Genomic DNA, 23,002 nt, shown 5'->3' on the forward strand with positions numbered 1-23,002 from the left:
ATGTCGTCTGCTGCAAACAGCCCGATTGCTAATCACTGCAAATCTCATGACGTATAGCGCGTTGTTGGGACACGGGGTTAGAATGTAACCTGCTCAGCTAATGTTTGTTCATATTATTATTATACACCTCATGTGGAACTCGAATCTGCGTCTCATTTCGGAGGCTGTTACTGTCCACCGGAGGTCGCATTTCGGTCTCGGATGCTTTAAGAGCCTTCATGCCTGAATGAAATACACTGTTTTTCACAAAGGCAACCAGGAGTGCTGAAATATAATTGGCTTAACTGGCAGTGGGCGGGTTAAATGACCAAAACAAAGACAGCCGCTCTGTCACATATCGCACATTTTCAAAGCAGAATATCTGACTTGAGCATTTTTTCAGATAAACAAGAACGTTCAGCATGTTAGCATGTTTCCTAAAAATCTGCAAACCTATTATGTTTTTTTTTATGCTTTAGAAGAGTCAAAAACTTACATACGACACCTTTAATATCACTGATGACTTTTAGCATTATTAGGATGGAAATAGGTTTCCAATTGACATTTTAGTTTTAGAAGTATTATGAAAGGATGTCTGTGGACTTTATAAACTGCATGAAACAAACTGTAAACTTCACTGTTTGTTAATTAACAGGTTTCTGTATTTCATTTAATAGTTTGAAACAATATATTGTATAAAAATAATATATTGAGATTTAAACCCATAAAATACCAGAAGTGCTGGCTTGATTACCAGGTTTTTGTTCAGTAATTTGCTATACCAATGCAGGATTGTTAAGCCGCTTGTTAAGCCACAGCACACGATATTTGGACATGACTGTCAGAACACGCCCCCTTGTGGCAGTCGCACTGAATTTTCAGTTCTGACGTGCACCATGGGAGAGAAGCTGTTCTCACAGTGTCCGAAATAAACGAGGGCAAAAGCAAGAGCCTTTATTCTCTGTACGTTCACAGTGGTTGAATAAATGAATGAATGAATACTAGAAACTCATAGACCGCTAAAAATATTGAAGGGGATGTGGAGGCGACACTAAAAAAGTATATTTTTATTACTTTATTATTTACATTTTTGAACAGAATGTTTATTAATATAGACATTTGCTGATTCAAAAAATAACCGCTTCAGACCCTGCGTCCATTACAATGGACATCACATGACATCCCATTTTTCTGAAATTTGGAACATAATTCAGGCCTGAAGTGGATAAACAATAAAACTAGCAGGAGTTCAACTATTTCAACGGATCCGCAGCTCAAATCGGATTTAAATTGTCCGCATACGAATATGATCGGAACTCTACAAAGCTCCTGGACCACTCCCCATTGGACTTCAAGTCTGTCGCTTGTCGTGTGCAGTGGAAAGGAGGCTTTAGATTGGTTGATTGACTGATTGATTGATTTTTTGAACAAAGGTTTTTAATCTTAAAAGATAATTAATATGTTCAAGTGACACACATAACACAAAATATAGTTTTAAAATAACCCAACACCAGTCTATTCTTTGACTTGATGTTTGTCTGATCATTTGCACTGCTACTACAGTACACAATGGATTCTTCACTTGAGTTTATTTTCTGTTACATCAGATTCGATTCCTGAAGTACTTGAACCACTACCAACTTTTTTTTGGCCTGATTTTCAATAACCAACAAACAAAAAAAAAAAAAATCAGAGTGTGAAACTACAGTAATATTTAATTTGATGAAGGTCAAAATGAACAGAAGCATTTTGAAAAACATTGTATTCCACAGCAGGTTAGATTTTCTCTGAGGACTCCTCAGTTAAGCTATGAAATTTTTTATAGAGATTGAGGAAGAAAAAGCACAGACTAAAGAGATCTCATTTGTGATTTTTCTGCCCCGTCTTTCAAAGACTCCATGATTCGCTTCAGTCTGAACCTGCAGACGGCCATAGAAGTGAACTGTCAGGATGACGACTGTCACATTGTGGAGTGATGTCGGACAGAGATAAGTAGCGTGAGATTTGAGACACCATTCAGACTCGTGTTTGGCTTCATTAAGTTGTTATCCATCAGGGCAGAGCAGAAAGACATGCTGCGGGCTGCCCATTTTGCCAAAAAAAAAAAACAAGACAGAGTTAACGCACAGCCATTGAAGAAGATTTTTATTCTTAAAACACGCATAGGATAACCGAGGTGTCTTGAGAAAACTGTGGTATTTGTGTAAGACTAGTGGCCTGCAGAGAAATGTGTAAGGAAAGTTACAGAAAAAGAAAAATATGAGGAGCTTGCCGGAGAATTATCGTATATTTAAAATACCCAATATGAAGCTACATCTGTGAAAGGCTTTCAGGAGAGTGAGTGACACATGACCGAATTATTGTAGCATCATGTAAACACTTACCAGTTGAATTCCTTATTTATAAAGGAATTATAATGATTTGTTTCGTTATGTCATCTTCATTTACAAGCAGCTACTGGATATTTCTGTTCATTCGCATCCAGTCCCTTTGTTCCCTCTTGGTGGCATAGTTGCAAACTGCTGTTACACTTGAAAATATTTTGCGAATCTGTTTGTCTCATGGTGGCTTCACATGCAGTGGTAGTGGTCACTTTGAACTGTCACTTACTGTATATCTATAGAGAGATAAACATACACTCACCGGCCACTTTATTAGGTACACCTTACTTGTAACGAGTGGTTATTTGGAGTTACTGTTTCCTTTCTATCAGCTTGAACAATTCTCTGTAAACCCTAGAGATGGTTGTGCATGAAAATTTCAGTAGATCAGCAGTTTCTGAAATGCTCAAAACAGCCCGTCTGCCACCAACAACCATGCCAAGTTCAAAGTCACTTAAATCATCTTTCTTTCCCATTCTGATGCTCGGTTTAATTTGCAGCAGACCGTCTTGACCATGTCTACATGCCTAAATGCGTTAGAAATTTGCATTAAGGAGCAGTTGGACAGGTTTACCTAATAAAGTGGCCAGTGAGTGTTTATATAGACTTTTGAAGACAATGCCAAGAACACAGCGTAAGTCTAAGCACTTGTACATTCAACATATACTAGACACAAAGGGACACATGCTCAGATGGTCAACAAGATGTGAAGACATGAAGGTGGGGGAGAAAAAATAACTGATTGTTCAGATTGCTCTGAGGGAAGACTTCAGATTGTCAAATCACTTATTGAATTCAGACTATCTTCAATAAAATCTGTCTCCTGGTATAGAAAACCACCAGACTGAGCTTGATTAATTAATGGAACACCCGGACCACTACACCATCCCTCAAAGTAGAGTTGTCCACATTGTTTTCCTCTTTCGCCTACATTTCGGAGAATATCACAATTACCAAACCCCCATCAGCAACCCAAAATGATTTAGACAGCGAGGATAAACCAGAGCCAGGAAGGCTTGGAAAACAGCAGGCCTGAAATTGGGTGGCAGAGACACTGCCCTTGGGGTAAAAATCTGTCGCGCGTAGCCTTTCCCTGACACTGCTTTCCTGGCAGTCTGAACAGGCTGAACATTAGATGGTTTTGAACTCCAGCCTGCTAATGTATTTCATCAGGTTAGTGAGGGAAAGAAAAGTAAATCTTGAAGCAATGCAATGTGTGAAATGCAGAAAATGTGGACTGAATTGTGATCCACAAAACCAGTAATAGTCATAAATAGTCAAAATAATTATCTTTTTTATGTGACAAAAGTCAGAATTATCAGCCCTCCTCAATCATTAGCCCCCCTTAGGGTTGTAACGGTATTAATTTTTTACGGTATGATAATCGTCTAAAACAATACCACGGTTTGACGGTTTCGCGGTATACGGTATGTTACAAATGTTACAAAATAATAGAACAGTGAAGCAAATTTGACTTTTTCCAAATAATATATTTTTAGTTACTATAAACAACACCACTTACAATGAACAAATAAAAAAATAAGAAAATAATAAATAATGTGTCAAAGTCCAAATAAAGTCCCAATAAACATGGTGCAAATCCTCAGTAAAAAATAGATATAAATATTTACTATACTATAAATAGTTACATAACTAAACTAGATTTAATATGGAACATCCTTAGGTTTTATGTGCCAGCATGGATATGGTTGTCTGTGGATATGGTTGTCTGCAATGCAGACAAACAGCTGCATCTTCATTTGCGTCTTTTGAAAACAGCAAGAGCAGCAGTTCGTCTTTGCTGTGTCACTGTTTTGTCATGTTTCTGTGCTGCTGTGCATGCAAAAGTACTTAGTATGAGGATTATTTCATGCAAAACTTTTTTTTTGCGTTTTATTTAGCCGCGCATAAATGTATGCCTTTCTCTCATTCCGTGTTGTTCAAAAAGCTCTTTGTTGGTCCACAAACAAAAGCGAAACCTATGCTTATTGGTTGTAATATAGCGAGTTTGAACCAATCTGGGCATGGAGGAGGGACAATGCATCAATGTATGATGTCTGGTTTGTCCGGAGACACAGTGACGAGCGTTTCTTTGTCAAATCAGCGTTGTCAAATTTTGATGACGTAACCGCACTGATTCCGGAGCCTCTGAAAGTCCGCAAATGTTATGTGAATGTTATACAGCACTGGAAAGCTGAGATTCTCTTCTTTATGCCAATCTTTGAATTGTATGAATCGGATCAGCGGATCAAAAGTTATTAAACATTTAAGAGCAATACTTATTTTTAGCCGCGGGCGACTGTCTCGGTCTTTAAGGGTTAAAACCGTTGATATGCAATTGTTCATGGTATGATAATCGTGCACGTTCAAATCGTGGTAAACCGTCATACCGGTATATTGTTACAACCCTAGCCCCCCTGTATATTTTTCCCCAATTTTCTGGAAATCGAAATAAGATTTTCTCAACACATTTCTAAACATAATAGTTTAAATAACTAATTTCTAATATTATACTATATCTAATACTCATTATTTCTAATAATGATTTATCTTTGCCAAGATCACAGTACATATATTTTACTAGATACTATGTATCTTAATTTGCTGTTTAAAGGCTTAACTATAGGTAATTAGGTTAACTAGACAAGCTTCATCGGGAAAGAGAGGAGTCTGAGCTCAGGTATGTCTCGAGAGCTCCCCTGAAATTGTTTGTTTGGCCTATTCCTTGATCATTAGCGGTTGCCACGGCGGAATGAATCTAGAAAAGAGGGGGAGTAGGGGTGGATTATTCAAGACGAAGATGACGAAGGTAAAAAAGCTGGTTATTTATGCATGTTTGGATTCGCCTGGTAAATCATATGATAGCAAATGCAGGACTAGCCGTGGTCAATCATAAGCACGTGATCCGCTCAAAATTAGTTTATAAATAAATGTCAGTTATAGACTTTTTTTTTTTTTTGCTTTCTGCAGAAGAAAAATTTTATACAAACTACTGTGAAATATTCCTTGCTCTGTTAAACATCATTAGCAAATTATTTGAAAAAGGAAAAAAACGTATAAGAGGGCTGATAATTCTGACTTCAACTGTTGGTAAAGATCATGTTCCATGAAGACATTTATTACATTTCCTACTGTAAATATACCAAATCTTTAATTTTTGATTAGTAATGTGCATTAAGCACTTTCTTTAGACAACCTTAAACTCGTTTTTTTTTATTTTTTTTATTTTCACCTTTAGATTCCAGATTTTCATCTAGTTGTATTTCAGAAAAAATGTGTCTAATCCTAACAAAATATACAATAAAAAAGACACTTATTACCGGTTTTGTATTCCAGGATCACAATTGTGCAATCCAGTAAATAAAACAGAATTACATGTATGAAATCCGACTAATTTGAGATGATCAAATGAATCAAAAGAAGTGCTTTACATCATGAATATTAAACACCAAAAATGAGTCTGATGTTTATAATTAATAATAAAAATATATATAATAATAATAATAATAATAATAATAATAATAATAATAATAATAATAATAATAATAATAACAGTTAATACAAAAACAACAACAACAACGACTAATACTGCTACTATTACTACTAATAATACTAATAATAATAATAACAACAACAACAACCATAATAGTTTTTTTCATATCGGTAATATTATTATTATTATTAATAATAATAATAATAATAATAATAATAATCATAATAATAATAAATATTATTATTATTATCATTGTTTTTGTTGTTGTTTTTGAATGTCATTCTTTGTTTTAAGTCATTGTTCTTATAATATTGTATAAAAAAATAATAACAGCAACATTCATTAATTATAAAATTAAATAATGCTATTATTATTATAACTATTATTAAAACTACTGCTACTGCTACTACTACTAATGATAATAATAATAATAATAATAATAATAATAATAATAATAATAATAACTATTATTTTGTTGTTATTATTATAATTATTATTATTAATAATAAAAAATACTATTCTTATTATTATTGTTGTTGTTGCCATTATTATAAAGTACAATAATCCCCTTTTAACTGTATTTCTCCTGTTTAATTATAAACATTTAATATAGTTTTTAACAAAAGAGCATAAGTAAAAAGTACTCTGTATGAATGCAATTCTAAATATAAGTTAAGTTTCACAAAATAAATTAACACAAAGAAAAAAAATCTATAAAATGGGAGAAAAAAAAGGTGTTTTGGCAAAAGTAAAATGTGTTTCAGATGGCTAGACAAAGCTGCTGCATTCCCCACTAGATTCACCCCCTAGTGCAACAATTCTCTTTGTTACATCAGATTAGATTCCAGAAGTACACACTGTTTTTGGACCAGTTGTCAAAAAGATCAAACACGATACGGTGTAATAACAACATATGCACACATCAGACAGAGAAACCTCCGTAATACTATGCAATGAAGAAGCTTCAGTAATAGTATGCGATGAAGGTCATGAATAGAAGTGCTTTGGAAAAAAATATATATTATATTTTCTCCAAGGACCTCAGAGTTATGATCTGAATTTTATACCGATGCTGAAAAACAGATTAGAGATCTCATCGTATATTAATAAATTGTAAAATATCATTTGATTAAGTACAAAAAAATACAGGATGGTGGCTCAATGGTTAGCACTGTCGCAGCAAGAACGCTGTTGGTTCGAGTGCCGACTGGGCTTGGCATTTCTGTAAGGAGTTTGCATATTCTCCCCGCGTTGGGGTGGTTTTCCTCCGGGTGCTCTGGTTTTCCACACAATCCAAAGCTGGCATAGTTGGCAGTTCATTCCACTGTGTCAACCCCTGATAAATAAGGCACTAAGCCGAAGGAAAATGAATGAATGAATAAATTCAAACGGAAAACATGGGGATGTGTGGCGAGATGAACTTTTGATTTTGCTTGCATAGAAAATCCTACTCCGTAAATATGAGAGTGTGTTTTTATCTAAGTGCTGTGGTTACAAGCATCATATAGCAGATCTTAAAAGCATAATAAACTATGCACGCCTCCCTACGGCATTCCCTGTGAAGATTAGACATGTTTGTACTTGCAAAAGCTGGTAAACAAATTTGGCCATGGATCTAATTTCCAATGCATATATTCAGCTTGCGAACATACACATTGAGCAGTCATTATGTCATAATGATATGCCTATGCATTATTATATTATAATCATGCTCTTAGATTAAGACATTTCTTCAGCCAGACTGCATGCTGATTTTTCATTTGTGCGTGCTCCGTTCATTCCGTCCTACAAACTGAATTTTTAAGTTTGTTGTACACCGGGTTTACAGCTAAATGGGCTTGCAAAGAGATTACAGCCACTGCACCTTCCTCTCTGTTGTGTAAACAGAAAATTCCACAAAAGTGTGTCTCGGCCCCTCGGGCGTTCGCAATTCACATCTACTATTCATCACCGGATAGATAAGAACGGGCAGATTGTGCTTGTTTCACAATATCAACACCGACAACCTATTTTTATACCGGTTCGCAATGCATTTATAATATGTGCAATCTTTAGTTTTAGAATTTCTAAAACACACAAACACACACACACACACACACACACACACACACACACACACACACACACACACACACACACATATTTGTAGATGTTTTTAAAGGTGCTATAATGAAAATCAAGATATAGCTAGGCATAGATAAATAGTAAGCGTTTAGTGTCTCAAACAGTGTCTCTAAATCCTGGTGACAAACAGGCCAACCAGAACAAAATGCAGACCACTAGGTATCATTAATATGGGTTGTTGCTAGATCAGATATAGGTGGTTAACTAAAATATTTATACTATTAATTAAATTTCCCAGTAATTGTATTTTATTAACGTCAACCCTTTCCCTAACCCTAAACTGAACCATTACAGTAATGTGAAAACAGTAGCTGTACTGTGTATTATTTTATTTATTAAATTACCCAATAAATCGTTTTTTTTACAGTGTACCGCAACCCCGACCCTAAACCCAACCCTCACAGTACTGTAAAAGTATGAATTATTGTTATACAGTGCCACAAAAATGATGCTATATTGATGTGCGTATCCACAGCAGTATCCTATTTAGACTTTACCATTAATATGCACACTCCAGGCAGCTTTTGCAACGTTTCCTAAAGAGATTACACCAATATTTTTTTTCTCCTGTATTATATCAAAGTTTATCTAAACTTGTAATAAACTAATTTTGATGGACTTTTATTTTGAAAACAGAACTGTATTTTCGTGAAACGGATGTCTATCTGCTCACAGCATATTAGGATATACAGATTCAAAATGTATTCAGTGAAACCCCAGAGGCATAATGTCTGTTTAAATGTATTTTTGTTAGTTTAACATGTATATTGTAACATCCAAATATGGTCAAAACTGACAGTATTGTATTAGGGGCAATTTCTAAGGATAGAAATGGACCTTAAACGAGTTTCTGGAGATTTCCTGCACTAATATAAGCTACATGCTTTCTAGTAAGACACCAGATAACAATTTAACATGGTATCAATGCATTTTATGGCACCTTTTAAGCATTCAATACCTTGTGGACTAAGGACTTTGCCTCAAGGAATTGGCTGTTCTTGAAAAACAGATTTGTTGCTTTAGATTATTCATTGCACATACTGTATAGCTCAAAAGCATACAAATCTCTGATGTGTAATTATCAAATTATGAGACGCATCTGTTTTAAAATGTTTAAATGAAGTGAAAGTTCACCCTCAGGCCGTTTCATATGCGTTTGCACGTGTATGTGTGAATTGGACATGGGTCTGAATGGTGCGTGCGGAGTGCAATGTCTGCTCGCTCCCTGCAAAGCCTTCGAAATGAACTCAAGAAGCTGATGCAATTATTAATTTATATTTTAGGTTTATATCACAGACAGTGATGTGTAAGCTGGGTATTTTGGTGTGTTTTTGCTTGTGGATTGGGAATGGCTTGTGTTGTGGTGTTAGGAAACCGGGTTTGATCTGTGCAGACAATAAAAAAAAAAGAAAATTTTTCGAGAATCAGAACATTTCAGCTTTCTTCCCATCCTTTTATGTGTAAATCATTCAAGAGAGGATCTATAAAAGTGGGTGAAAGCATCCCATAACACTCCCATTCATCTCAGAGGACGTTGCTTGGCTGGTGCAAGACTTCTGGAAGTCTCATTTGAATATGTGACATGTAAATGTTGATATATTTATTAAAGCTGCATTAAATGGAAGATGGAATAGTAGGGATGTAACGGTATCAGAATTTCACGGTACGGTAATACCTCGGTATGAATGTCACGGTACGGTATTTATTGAATCATTTACAGGAAAAAACAAAACTTATGAAAATACTCCAAAAAAAGTGCCAAAAGTGTCAATGACATACAAATTAGTCATCTATCTGTAAGCTTTGAAACAGGAACTTCAATTTTAATAACAAAAAAATATTAAACCATGTAAAAAAATTAAGTTTCAATTTAGTATTGTTGAAAACTCATCACATTCAACATTTAATCACTCATTCACTTAGATAGAGATGGGTTTAAAGGAAAATTATCATATAAATATAATCTGGTAAAAGCTGGTATCTCTGGGTATTTACAATGTCCCCTGCAACAGAAAAAAACCCTCTCATTTGGGACTGAGGTTTCTGGGACAAGAGAGATATGACTTGGCCCAGGTTGACAGCAGTGGGTAACGTTGTGCATTGTCTTTCCCCCACTTGAGAGGACAAGCCATGAGTGAGATAGAGATCTCATGTCTGCATCAATCTGAACAGTGTGCTGTGTTTCTGCAGTCCCCATGACTGATTATTAGTCGTATTCCCCAACTTGCAGGCACGTGCACACACAGTGCTCAACCTGTGCAGTGCACATGCCCTTTTTAGTCTTGGATAGAAAGTTCCCTTCCAAAATGATCAAAAGTGCCCCCGCGACGCGACATACCCTCCGTCCCCACTTTACAGTACGTGCGACAACACAGCTGATCAGAACGCGCGCGACAACACAGCTGATAAGAACTCGCGCGACAACACCGCTATTCAGTACACGCGCGACAACACAGCTGATAAGAACTCGCGCGACAACACCACTATTCAGTACACGCGCGACAACACAGCTGATAAGAACTCGCGCGACAACACCACTATTCAGTACGCGCGCGGCGACAACACCCGATTTAGGGTTTTCCAGCTCTTTTTCATCCCTGCTTCTAGCAGCACACTCCATTTCCGCATTACTGGATCTGTAGCGACAACAGACCGCAAGGGATTATGGCCAAGCCTGGGCTGATGGGAATTGTAGTTTCCGGTACCTCCCGTTCGCTTCATTCGCCTGAGCAAATTTTCTCAGAAGACCTATAGTTTTACCGAGTCATGCGACTACGGTAATATCGAAAAAAATTAATATTGCGGTATGACGGTATTTACAATACCGTTACATCCCTATGGAATAGTCTTCATAAGTGTGATTTACACAGTGGAAATCAAAATTAGAGAACAGACTACAGTTTCTTGTGTAGTCAGTTATCTAACAGTAGTAAAAAAGCAATTTTAAGCATAGTTTATGAGTTACATTTTCTTATTCTAAAGAAAGTATTTTTAAAATATTTTTTAAAACAATACTGATTAAAATTAAAGAATACTTTAAGATTTCTCCTAGTTATTGGTGTTAATTCCCTAATTGTCTGACTGTCCCTGTTTAAGTGGAAGATAAAAAGTGAAATGGTTTCTTAAAAGTGAAAAACGTTCTTACCAGCAGTTATCAGGGGATAACAATGCACTGGATGCTGCAACTGACCAATCAGGATCAAGTATTCCACAGCGATCTGTAACAACAAATATTAGACAATCACAATTGAGCACAAATGCAATTGTACACACAAACACTGAAGCTCAACCGCTCTGTCGTTGGGGGCAAGTAATATTGTGCATTGCTAAGTCATTCATATTACACGACAGAGCGGTTGAACACTTGATTCTGATTGGCTGATTAGCATTCTAACAGGTCATTCACACATAAAATGTTTTTTCCATTCTAATGAATACATTTCCATATTTATTTCTATGTAAACATGCTAAATGAATGTACGTCACTTTTACACTAGCAAGTCACATTTTTTGAAGCACCTCGCACACATCGACCGTGTATTTAAGATGCCATGTCAAGTAAAAATAAAATCATCCTTAATGCCCGATTCACACAGGGCTTTAGCGTCAATGCTTAATGGAGGGCATGTCTAAAGTTGGGCCTGACGTAATCGTAAAAGCAGTGTCAGCCAATTAAATTAGTCCACAACCAGCTACTGTCTGAGCTGGGGTATTTGCATAAGGCGATCGATTGGCTGATGCTTCGTTGGCGTTTAGAAAGTTGAGAAATTCCCACCTTTTGCAACAAGCAACAGCGCTGAAGTGGCATCAATGGACCCACAATTCAGTTCGACAGCGCTTGTTGTCACCCATTCAAAGTGAATGAGAAGTGTTGATGCTGATGCCCGGTGTGAATCGGGTGTTGCACACAGTGCTACTCATTGATGTCAGTTTCTAAGCAGTGGACCAATCAGAAAAACCTGGTGTTACGAATAAAATAAAAATAAAAAAAACGCATTGCGAGCTTCTGTTTATTGAAACAAGTTGGCATAACAACTGTTTTATTTAATGTTTACAATGAGGAGGGAGGCTTTTTACAAAGCTCCTCCTAAGTGCATCTTGCGTTTTTAAATGCAAAGATGTGTTCTATTATCAGTGTTTCTCAACCATGTTCCTGGAGGACAACCAGTGCTCCACATTTTTAATGTCTCCGTAACCAAACACACCTGATTCAGATCACCTGCTCATTAGCCGAGACTGAAAAACCTGAAATGGGTGTGACAGACAAATGAGACATCCAAAACATTCAGTGTTGGTGGTCCTCCAGGAACGGGATTGAAAAACATTGTTCTATGAGAATGGCCCCTTTATTATTATAGTGCAGTTATTTTCAGGAAACTATCTTAAGTAGTTTCAGGCAGCTTTTGACCACATTACATGTTCCATATGTAACATAACTACGTTCAGTCGTTTCAGTTATTACAGAGCCTACAACAGTCAAAAACCAAAGCAAAACAAAAGGATTTGGATGATTTGTGTAATGTTGGATTCATACCAAACACGTAATTAAGTATCTGTGCCAGTAAATTATTTACAAAGGCAATTCAAAAGTGTAAATAAAAGCCAACGTATCGTTGTTTAGAGCAAATAATGTGGAATGTGGAATGCATTTGTAACAAAAGCATTGATTTTCATTCAATCATGTCGACCCAAATCATTGGACTCAAGCAAAAAAATTCAGATGAGGGGGAAAAACATTCGGTGAGTAAACTAGAGCATGTGACGTAGTGCTCCAAGTCTGGTGTGAACCAAGCAGAAGAATAATATAGTACTACACACAAGATCAGTATGAGAACAAACACCTGACTAATGTCTTTATAGGGCCATGAAACCTCCCTCTTTCGGTTCTAGTCTACTTCAGAATGTAAAAAAATGCTTCGAGATGTGAAACGCTGCAAGCAAAGGGGGAAGTGGGCATGGCTGGCAGACCAGGGGAAAAAGGAGGAAGTGAACAACTGTTGTCAGTAGGCTCACAAAATGAGACACAAATCGTGAGGAGACTCAAGATTTTATAGTTTATGAAGTTAAAATGCAAAGAAATAAACCGTAATTTAATGCCCTGCAACACATGGTATTCGTAATGTCATATACACATAACCACAATTTGTTAAATCTTCATAAAGATAATCGTGTTAATATGAACACTATACATGAGAAGGACTTCTCTCTTTCTCAATCCCTTGAATGCAGACACAGTGGATATAGCATTAGATTTCATCTATTTCAAACATTAGCCCTGCCGGTAATCTGCAGGAATTTAAACATGGGCAAACACAGCAGCATGGGTGTAGGGGATGTGTCTGAATGGTAATTAACTCAACTGATAAAAGAAAGTCTGCAATTCTCCAATTCGCGTAGAGCTCTCCCGACAAAACTGCTTGCTGCAAACCAACAACTTTGCTGTATCGGCCCTGATAGTATCGCAGGGAAAAGCATGCAACAAACCAAACCCTTCATGAACGGCTAAATACTGCGTGCCATGCGCAGACACGTTCTCACAGCTAGGCAGGTCTGCCTTGCCTTCAGAAAGCATGCGCTCTCATGAATATTTAAGAAGCAGGGTCTTCTTATAGAATAAGTAAACTCTGCTATGAATAATGATGAGAAACAGACACGTCATCACTCTACTAGCAGATGCGTGCTACGACACCGATTTTGACCTCGCCCCGAAAATGATTTTAATCCCGGAAGATGAAACTAGCTGACAAAAAGCTCAAAACTATCCAGTTTACCCCACAATTAAAGTTGACAGGTGCTAACATTAGCCCCTTTCACACATACAGACCTTTCCGGAAAATTGCCGGCAATTTTCCGGAAAGCTTGTATGTGTGAACAGGTCCTTTTTGAAAATACCGGTAAATTCGTTCTGGCTATTTTCCGGAAAGAGAAGCTGTAACATTACCGGCAATTTGCCGGAATGCTGCGCTGTGTGAATGCAGAAGGAAGATTACCGTAATAAGCGCGTGCACGTTTAGAACGTGCTGACGTGAGACGTCTGCTTTAACCTATCACAACAGTCAGACGCATTTACGTCCGCGCGGTTTATGAGCATAAAAGCCTTTGAATATTTTTCCAGACACATTTAGCTGCTAGAAGTTAGTCAGATCACGTTTATATGTTCTTCTTAATGCCAACTGTGTAAATAATCATCGATGAGATGCTTATGATAAGTCGTTGTTTGTTTACCTTCAAGCTTTGCGTGTGCCTGTGAAACAGCCTGTGAGCACCTGCACACGCACATATTATGAACATCTCGACATGCGAAAGTGATCCTGCGAAAGTTGTTCACAATATTGATCATCCACAGAGTTTGTAATTTAGTCAAATGTTTACAAATACAAGCGCAGCCGTTTAAAGCTCCTTTGTGGTGAATGATGTCAGAATTTACCGCTATTTTGGAATGGATGTGTGAATGCTCTTTTCCGGAAAATTTCCGTAACGTCCTCGCCTGTGTGAACAGCGCTTTTTTGAATATACCGGTAAAGTCGTTCCGGAAATTTTCCGGATATTTACCGGTATCACTGTGTGAAAGGGGCTAATGTCTTAAATGATGCTCAACACACACAACTCTGTAAAAATTTTAAAAATAAATAAAATCCTGGGTATCTTGAACCTTTAAATACTGACTAAAATCTTAATAATCACAAATATTTCAAATCCGAAGAGTGTATTAAAGTGTAGTAAGCATAGTATAAGCAGAGTTATTGTCTCTGGTACACTGAATTACCAGAAAACATACTATTTTGCTTTACTTTTAAAATACTTCTAACACAACTACTTCATGTTGTATCAACACAAGTCGATTAATTAACTTTCTTTTTGTTTGTTTTTTTACAAAGTTAAGAGTACTGAACATTAAACAATCGTCTCAAATTTACCAAGAATTGCGTTGTTTCAGCTCAGTTTAAATTAGTTTAATTAGTTAACAAGCTGCAAAATTAGTTAACAAGCTGCAAAAGTTATGTCCTGAGTGTAAATACTTCACGGTCCCACCCCCAAATAAGGATTATTTTTACTTGCAAAACAATTTAATTATTTTTTTTATTGCAATAAAATATTATATTAAATAAAATATGAAATATTATACTAATATTTAAAATGCTTGTAGTTTTTAAACAATACACAATCCCTCTCTCCTGAGGCACCTTTTAAGCTTATTTTTTGTAGTTGAATTAATCTAGGATATGTATATATTTTCCCCCATATAGCAGAAGTATGAGTTTAACCTGAGGCTGGACGCAGATGCTTAGTTCACATGGATTTTCCTCAGATGGGATGGTGGGTTATGTTCTGGCTGTGGTCCCTGGCTCCTCGTGCACATGGTTTCTGTCGGTCACGTGATGCATGTCTGTTCTGCACTCATAGGAATGACGCATACAACCGTCTCCTGTGTCTAGAGATGCTTTCTGATGTTTTTGAGTAGCAGTCTGCACGCTTGGCTGTTGGTACTTTGACTGAATCTCAATTGTAATCTTCAACTTCAGCTGTTGAGATGATTGCTGGAAGAAAATAGAGTAAAATGAATATATTATTATTATTATTATTATTATTATTATTATTATTATTATTATTATTATTATTGTTATTATTATTATTATTAAATAGCTATTGTAAATATGTGTTTTTGTGTGTGTTTTTGTGTGTGTTTGTGTGCAAAAGAGAGAAAGAAGCATCCTTACAGCAAGATACATTTATTCAAGCAAAACGGTATGCATAGTTTGAAGCTTATAGGGTATAATAAGATTTTGTGTCTCCATTTGGGAAGCAGTTTTTTACTTGCAGAAGTCTCAAAGATGTGTTTGTGTAAGAATTTCAATAAGTTAGCTCATGAAATGCATCAGCAAAATTGAACATTGAACTTTTTGCATCATTTATCTGTTCATTTGTTGAATTATTGTAGTGATATTACTATTCTATTGTCATTTTTGTTGTAATTTTAAAGTCTTGGTAACTTTGTTTTCTCATGTTATAATGATCTTTTTTATTTACTACAACACATTGCATTTAGTTTTTTTTGTTTGACTTTTGATGTTTATTTAATACATTAAACAATATAAAATGGTAAGTAGCTGAAATTAGGGCTGTACGATATTGGAAAAATCTGATATTCATTCATTTTCTTTTCGGCTTAGTCATTTTAAATCTGATAATGCAATATTTTATTTTTCTGCAAGAAATAGTGTGATATTCATACAATTTCACAAGATTTCACAGGGTTTTCTACTGTTTTCAGGTACAGCAATTGAATAATCACAATGCAAAAATAGCTTTTCTCACTTTTTGAAATTCTTAGATCAAGTAAAAATATTGTTTTGTTTTGTAGGAGCAAATTTATTTTTTATTATAATTTATTTTTTATTATAATTAGCTGCCTATTGGTTAAGCAAAATCATTTTAATTTCGCTTTGAAATGTGGATATTTGGACTAGAAACAAGACTTATAAACATTTTTTACCACTTTATTAGGTTCACCTGTCCAAATGCTCATTAACGCAAATTTCAAATCAGCCAATCACATGGCAGCAACTTAATGCATTTAGGCAAGTAGACATAAGACGATCTGCTGCAGGTCAAACAAAGCATCAGAATTGAGAAGACAGGTGATTTAAGTGACTTTGAATGCGGCATGGTTGTTGGTGCCAGACAGGTTGGTCTGAGTATTTCAGAAACTGTTAATCTACTGGTATTTTCACACACAATCATCTCTAGGGTTTACATAGAATGGTCTGAAAAAGAGAAAATATGCAGTGAGCGGCAGTTCTGTGAGCACAAATGCCTTGATGATGTCAGAGGTCAGAAGAGAATGACCAGACTGGTTAGAGGCAACAGTAACTCAAATAACTGCTTGTTACAACCGAGTCCTGCAGAAGAGCATCTCTGAACGCACAACATGTCCAACCTTGAGACGGATGGTCTACAGCAGCAGAAGTGCCACTCCTGTCAGCTAAGAACAGGAAACTGAGGCTACAATTTGCACAGGCTCACCAAAATTGGACAATAGAAGACTGAAAAAATGAGTCTCGATTTCTGCTGCTACATTCAGATGGTAGGGTCAGAATTTGGTGTCAACAGCATGAAAGCACGGATCCATGCTGCCTTCTGTCAACGGTTCAGGCTGATGATGGTGGTGTATTAGAGTGGGGTATATGTTCTTGGCACACTTTGGGCCAATCAGTACCAACTGAGCATTGTGTCAACACTACAGCCTACCTGAGTATTGTTGCTGATCATGTCCATTCAGTTAAGAGCACAGTGTACCCATCTTCTGATGGCTACTTTCAGCAAGATAACGCACCATATCATAAAGCGTGAATCATCTCAGACTGGTTTCATGAACATGACAGTGAGTTAACTGTACTCAAATGGCCTCCACAGTCACCAGAACTCAAAACAATAGAGCATCTTTGAGATGTTGAGATCCGCAACATGGATGTGCAGCCGACAAGTCTACTACGTGATGCTATCATGTCAATATAGACCAAAATCTCTGAGGAATATTTCCAGTACCTTGTTGAATATATGCCACGAAGGATTAAGGCAGTTCTAAAGGCAAAAGGGGGTCCATACCAGTACTAGTAAGGTGTACCTAATAAAGTGGCCAGTGAGTGTAATATAATAAGATAATATACCCTGTTAACATGCATTTGAACATGTAGGGCTCTATTTTGACGGTTCATGTGCAGAGCGCAAAACGCCGGGCGCAAACGCTTTCAGGGCGTGTCAGAACGCATTTTTGCAAATTTACGGACGGGAAAATTCGCTTTGCGCCAAGGCGCATAAGCTAAAAGGGTTGAGTTTATTTTCTTAATGAGTTATAGGTGTGTTTTGAGAATAAACCAATTAGAGTCTCATCTCCCGTTCCCTTTAAGAGCCAGCTGCGTCGCGCCAAGAGCGCATTCGCTATTTACAGGACGTAAAGTAAGTCTAAAAAATGACATGCCCCAAATGGTCTAAAACTTGACAGGTGGGCAAATCTAAGCCTGTTTTTAATAAAACAAATATAAATATGGATATATTAAATAACACTGCTAATAATAATAACATTATACAAAAGCAAATTGTTATGAATGAACTGAAAAAGCTTCCCGAGATGAAGAAGACATAAAAGCAGTGATTTTTCATATTTATGTAGGCTACAAAATAATGTTTTGTAATATTTTAATCCTTTATATTTATATTCTATATCTATTCTTATTATATCCTATACATATCCTTAATATTTAAATGTTTTCATATGTAAAGATATTTGCCTATTGCTCTCTTGTGTGTATTAAGCAGTGTGTAAGCGAGGCACAACTCTGCGCCGGAGTTTAGACCGGGTTAGTTTTGGTCTAATGAAAAATCTATTATAGTTTCTCAAAATAGCAACGCACCAGCGGTCCGCCTCAGAACGCCTTCCTTTTTAGACCAGAACGCCTATGAGCGCACAAATGAGCGCTAATGCATTTGCTATTTAAACAGCGTAGCGCAATGCCTCAAAAACGACTCTTGCGCCAAGCTGAAACTACCAAAAGACTATTGCGCGGCGTCTTGCGCCACACTGCGCCGGGTGTATGATAGGGACCGTAATGTTTTAATTGTGACATCCTATTACATTGGTAATTTCAGATTTAAAGCTTTAAACATTAGCAAGTGTACTACATGCTATTTCATGTTATCCCTTGCATTAACTTTTCAACTTGGTGGCAATCTTTTTATGAAGACTTTATTTAAATATGTGGAAATAAATTGTAAGAGAGAACATGTTTTGAATGGTTTTTCTCCTCGCAAACAAAGTCTGAGATTTAGCTTTTCAAAAAAATCAGTAACGTTTAAAGGGTTTTAAATACTTCCACTGAAAAGAAATGACTGTAAAACACTGATTAAGGGATGCTGTTTTGCAGTGTTCAAGGTCGAAGGCTCCTCTCGCGGACCCACAGAGCTCTGCTGGACTATTTGCAGAGGGCATATTTTTGGCCTTGCGAATAACCTCTGATTCTTTCATCTCTGCATAACTCCAGCTGCATTTTCTCTCTTTCTTCTCCAGTGTTTCTATTTAGTGCTCTAGGGGAGCGCGCATGTGTGTGTGTGTGTGTGTGTGTGTGTGTGTGTGTGTGTGTGTGTGTGTGTGTGTGTGTGTGTGTGTGTGTGTGTGTGTTTTCAATGACAGCTCTCCCCAGGGGCTGTTTTTTAATTACATCATTTGGTGATATGGTTTTGTCGGCTGCAGTCTGTAATAGTTAGTACATGTGACAAATCCCAAATCACTGCAGCCACAAATGGCGGCTCCTTGAAATCTCCTGCTTTATTCACGCTTCAGTGAGATTCCACATAACTCACTTTACGTCTGGACTGAATGGGCCACATATCTCACTAGTTTCCCAATATCAAGGATGACAATTTATTTGGTCGCTTTGATAGATGAGGCTGGACCAGCACCTTTTTTTTTAATCACCTTTTTTTTATTGAATGCTTATAGTCACACTTACTGTCGATTAGAGGTGCAGAGTTCAGTATAATTTGAGAGTTGCCTCTTTATTGTTTTGTTTAAAGCTGAGATCACTATGTTCATCCATGATTCTGACAGCTTTTCTAAAGTTCCTGTTAAATGAAATTAAATTCAAGTCATATTATTTTAGAAATGTGTTTAAAATGTAACTGTTTGAGCATTAAAAAAAAGGTTCTCTATATTTGGTAAGATTGACGTTGCGTTCGGAATTGCATACTACTTGACTGGTTACCACGGTTGAATTTTACTACACGACCGTTAGAAAAATTGCACATCGCGAAATTGTGCATGTTCAAACAAATACAATTTTAATTTATCGCACAGCCCTAGCTCTATATAGTATGAATGGAACTCAGACATACTACATCCGCTGTTTATTATTATCACATGACCCACCCGCATCAGTTATGACGCTTTACACTCATTCATAAATTGGATCATTCATGTCTATTGGATGTGCCCTTCAGAGTTACACCGGAAGTAGTATCTGGAAGTAGGGTATCTGGGTACTTCCCGCCTACTGTGTTTGAATAAAAATTGATTCAGACATCCTACCCAGCTCACATACTGTTTTTCCACATACTAAAAAGTAGGAAAGTATGCTGTTACGAATGTCCACAAAAAAAAAAAAAAAACATTTTTTCCGACACCAGATGCAGATAATATGTGAAGTCAATGCAAAGAGGTGATTGGTCATTACTTAGACGTGAATCTTGCGAATGACATGGTGCGAATTGAGCGTTTTGGCGGTTTGATGCTGCTTAACGCGCTAATTGCTAAAGTTGAAAAAATCAGATATTTGGCGGACATTCGCTCTACCTTAACCAATCAGGAGCTTGCTCTAGTGTGCATCCAATCAGGGGCTTGTTCCAGTAGCAGATTTCACACAGACACAGCTCCTGGAGCGAGCTCCTGATTAGATGATGGCCGCTAGATCAAGCTCCTGATTGGCTAACTATTCTGTGATGACAACATCAGTCATTCATTAATTCATTCATTTTCTTTTCGGCTTAAGCCTGGTTTATACTTCAGCGTCAAGTGACCGGCGTAACCCACGGCGCATGCAACGCGCATAGCCGTGCATTTATACTTCTGCCCGCTGTCTCTGTTGGTCTGCATTAACACTTCCAAAACGCTAGTTGGCAGTGAGGTTTTAATGTTCCTCTGTGTCAAGTTTCTTCGCTGGTATTTTGTTTTTTCTGAATGCTTCCTGAATGTACAAGTGGCTCAAACTCACTCATTTTGAGGCAGGAACCGGCGGACGTGCAACAGCTTTAACTGTGAGGTAAACACAAAACAAAACTTTACATCCGGAGCTTCTTCACGGGACTCCACACTTGTAAACAATTGCTCCATCTGGCTCCACGGCTCTCGGTGCCGCCCAGAATCATCAGCACTACCAAGCCGACCAATTACAGAGCTTGCGCTACATGTCGGTGGTGCGTGTAGTTAAATTTTTTGAGAGGTGCATGTCAGCGACGCCGATGGCTACGGCGTAGGGCTATACGTCAACACGTAGCATACGCCTGCGCTTGACGCAGAAGTATAAATCAGCCTTTAGTCCTTATTAATCTTGAGTTCGCCATAGCGGAATGAACTGCCAACTTATCCAGCATATGTTTTACGCAGCACATGCCCTTCCAGCTGCAACCCATCACTGGAAAACTCCCATACACACTAATCCACACACATACACTATGGCTAATTTAGCTTATTCAATTCACCTATAGCACATGTCTTCGAACTGTGGGGGAAACCGAAGCACCCTGAGGAAACCCACGCAAACTCAGGAAGAACATGCAAACTCTGGCCCAGCCGAGGCTCGAACCAGCAACCTTCTGGCTGTGAGGCTACAGCAACAGTCATTTCATTAATAGTTAAGGTAATGACAACAATTATAATAATGTAATAACAATAATGTTACTATTTTTACTCCAATGTGTCAAATGATTAATACACAGACTAACTGTTGTCATTTAGGAAAATGTAAGGTTTTTTGGGATCAAGATCACAATATGTTAATACTAGATGAATTTCTAGATGATTTACATTCACAGAAACAGATCAGGTGTACATTGTGCCAAAGCAGTGAAAGAAAGCAATTACACTATCCTCATCAATCTGAAGAGCAGAATTCTTGGCCAGTCTGTTGCTGGTCTTGAATTAGCGCTGACTTGTGTTCTGGCTGCTGTGTCCAGTGCTGCAGGGCCTGTGATTAACTGGCTACAGGCCCAAACAATTGGGCTTGATTTGACATGAAACAGCAACAGACTTTGATTGTGTCCCATACTGGACAGCGGGTTGTTTTTCTGATTAGTGTGTGCCAGCCTTTGATGAACACGTATCAGAAGCAAACGGATTTATTTGACAATACTGGATCGCATTCAGATGCAAATGTGATTAGCATGTCATGAAGTATGATGGTCCGTGTTCATGTTGAGTAGGGTCAGTTGTAATTACAATACTTCAATTTGAGTTTAAAAGGAATATTTTGACTGAAATTTTATTTAAAAAAAAATAAATAAAAATTCAGACCCAACTGGCATACTTAGAACCTGTGCTGGCTACTTAATTTTCCATATAATAAAAGCAAATGAGAATTACCGTTGGGTGAAAAAATGTGTCTATTTTTTATATTATTTAACATTTACATTAAATAAAAGAATAAATAAATTAAAGAATAAATAAATAAATACAGTAATAAATAAAATGGAATTTGAAACCGCACAACAAACTGACTTTACCGACTTGGTGCAGAAAATAGTGTCAAACAGCCTTGTGTTTATGAAAAATTCTGTCGCAAAATGCAGCGAAAAGTCCTACATTACAGTAATAGTTCGATTAAGGTGTTTACATGTCTGTACTGCACTTCAATCAACACAGGGTCATTGTGAATATGTACCCCTGTATACATTTCCGGAGAGCACGAATTATGTAGCCAGAGGTATGTATGGCTGCATATCATCTTTAAAATAAATGCTACAGAGCGGTATGATGCTTACTTCCGTGTGGACAGCTTAGAAATAGTGACTGTCTTATTGCATTCTTGCGCATATATACGAGCAATATCACTTTCATAGCAGTGTGATGTTGCTGTATATCGGCATTGGTGGGAGGTGTGCGTTGATCGATATAGATATGTCCATATATATCCGATGGCCAGAAAGTGATTTATTTTTTTTACAAATTGTTAAAACTTTGGTATTTGTGATGCAGCAAGCCCAGAGATTGTTGTGTACACCATGATTTTATATTAAATTCACAATATTTCTCTGTTGTAATCGTGAAATCACAATTATTACCCTAGAAAAAGCCAAAGCAATGCAAACACTAACAGATTACTGTTGTGTTTTACGAAAAGAAAAAACGCTAAACACATTCGGGCATTTCTTCTCTCTTTTTTACTGAACTAGTCTGCAGTAACGAAAACAGGAGACACGTTAGAAACAAACAGATGGCAACCAAAAAGTAACTCAGGGTTATACAAAGAGTGGCCAA

The 23,002-nt window shown here is 37.0% G+C and overlaps 2 protein-coding genes across 5 annotated transcripts in view; both read right to left on the bottom strand.

The window, feature by feature from the left end:
- gsk3bb (glycogen synthase kinase 3 beta, genome duplicate b) overlaps positions 1-23,002 on the bottom strand; it is an 834,817-nt gene that overhangs the window by 464,265 nt on the left and 347,550 nt on the right. The window lies entirely within an intron of this gene.
- Positions 1-23,002, bottom strand: part of sorcs1 (sortilin-related VPS10 domain containing receptor 1) — a 474,217-nt gene that overhangs the window by 427,092 nt on the left and 24,123 nt on the right. For 2 of the 4 annotated variants that reach the window (XR_012408190.1, XM_073954515.1), the window contains exons 2-3: positions 15,243-15,515; positions 11,123-11,195 (exon numbers count right to left, since the gene is read on the bottom strand). The gene's annotated coding sequence lies outside the window, so the exon portion shown is untranslated. The remainder of the gene's footprint in view (positions 1-11,122; positions 11,196-15,242; positions 15,516-23,002) is intronic. The other 2 variants (XR_012408194.1, XM_073954505.1) reach the window with 1 other exon arrangement.

This window comes from Danio rerio, chromosome 1, assembly GCF_049306965.1.
Source record: "Danio rerio strain Tuebingen ecotype United States chromosome 1, GRCz12tu, whole genome shotgun sequence".
Classification (NCBI taxonomy): Eukaryota; Metazoa; Chordata; class Actinopteri; order Cypriniformes; family Danionidae; genus Danio; species Danio rerio.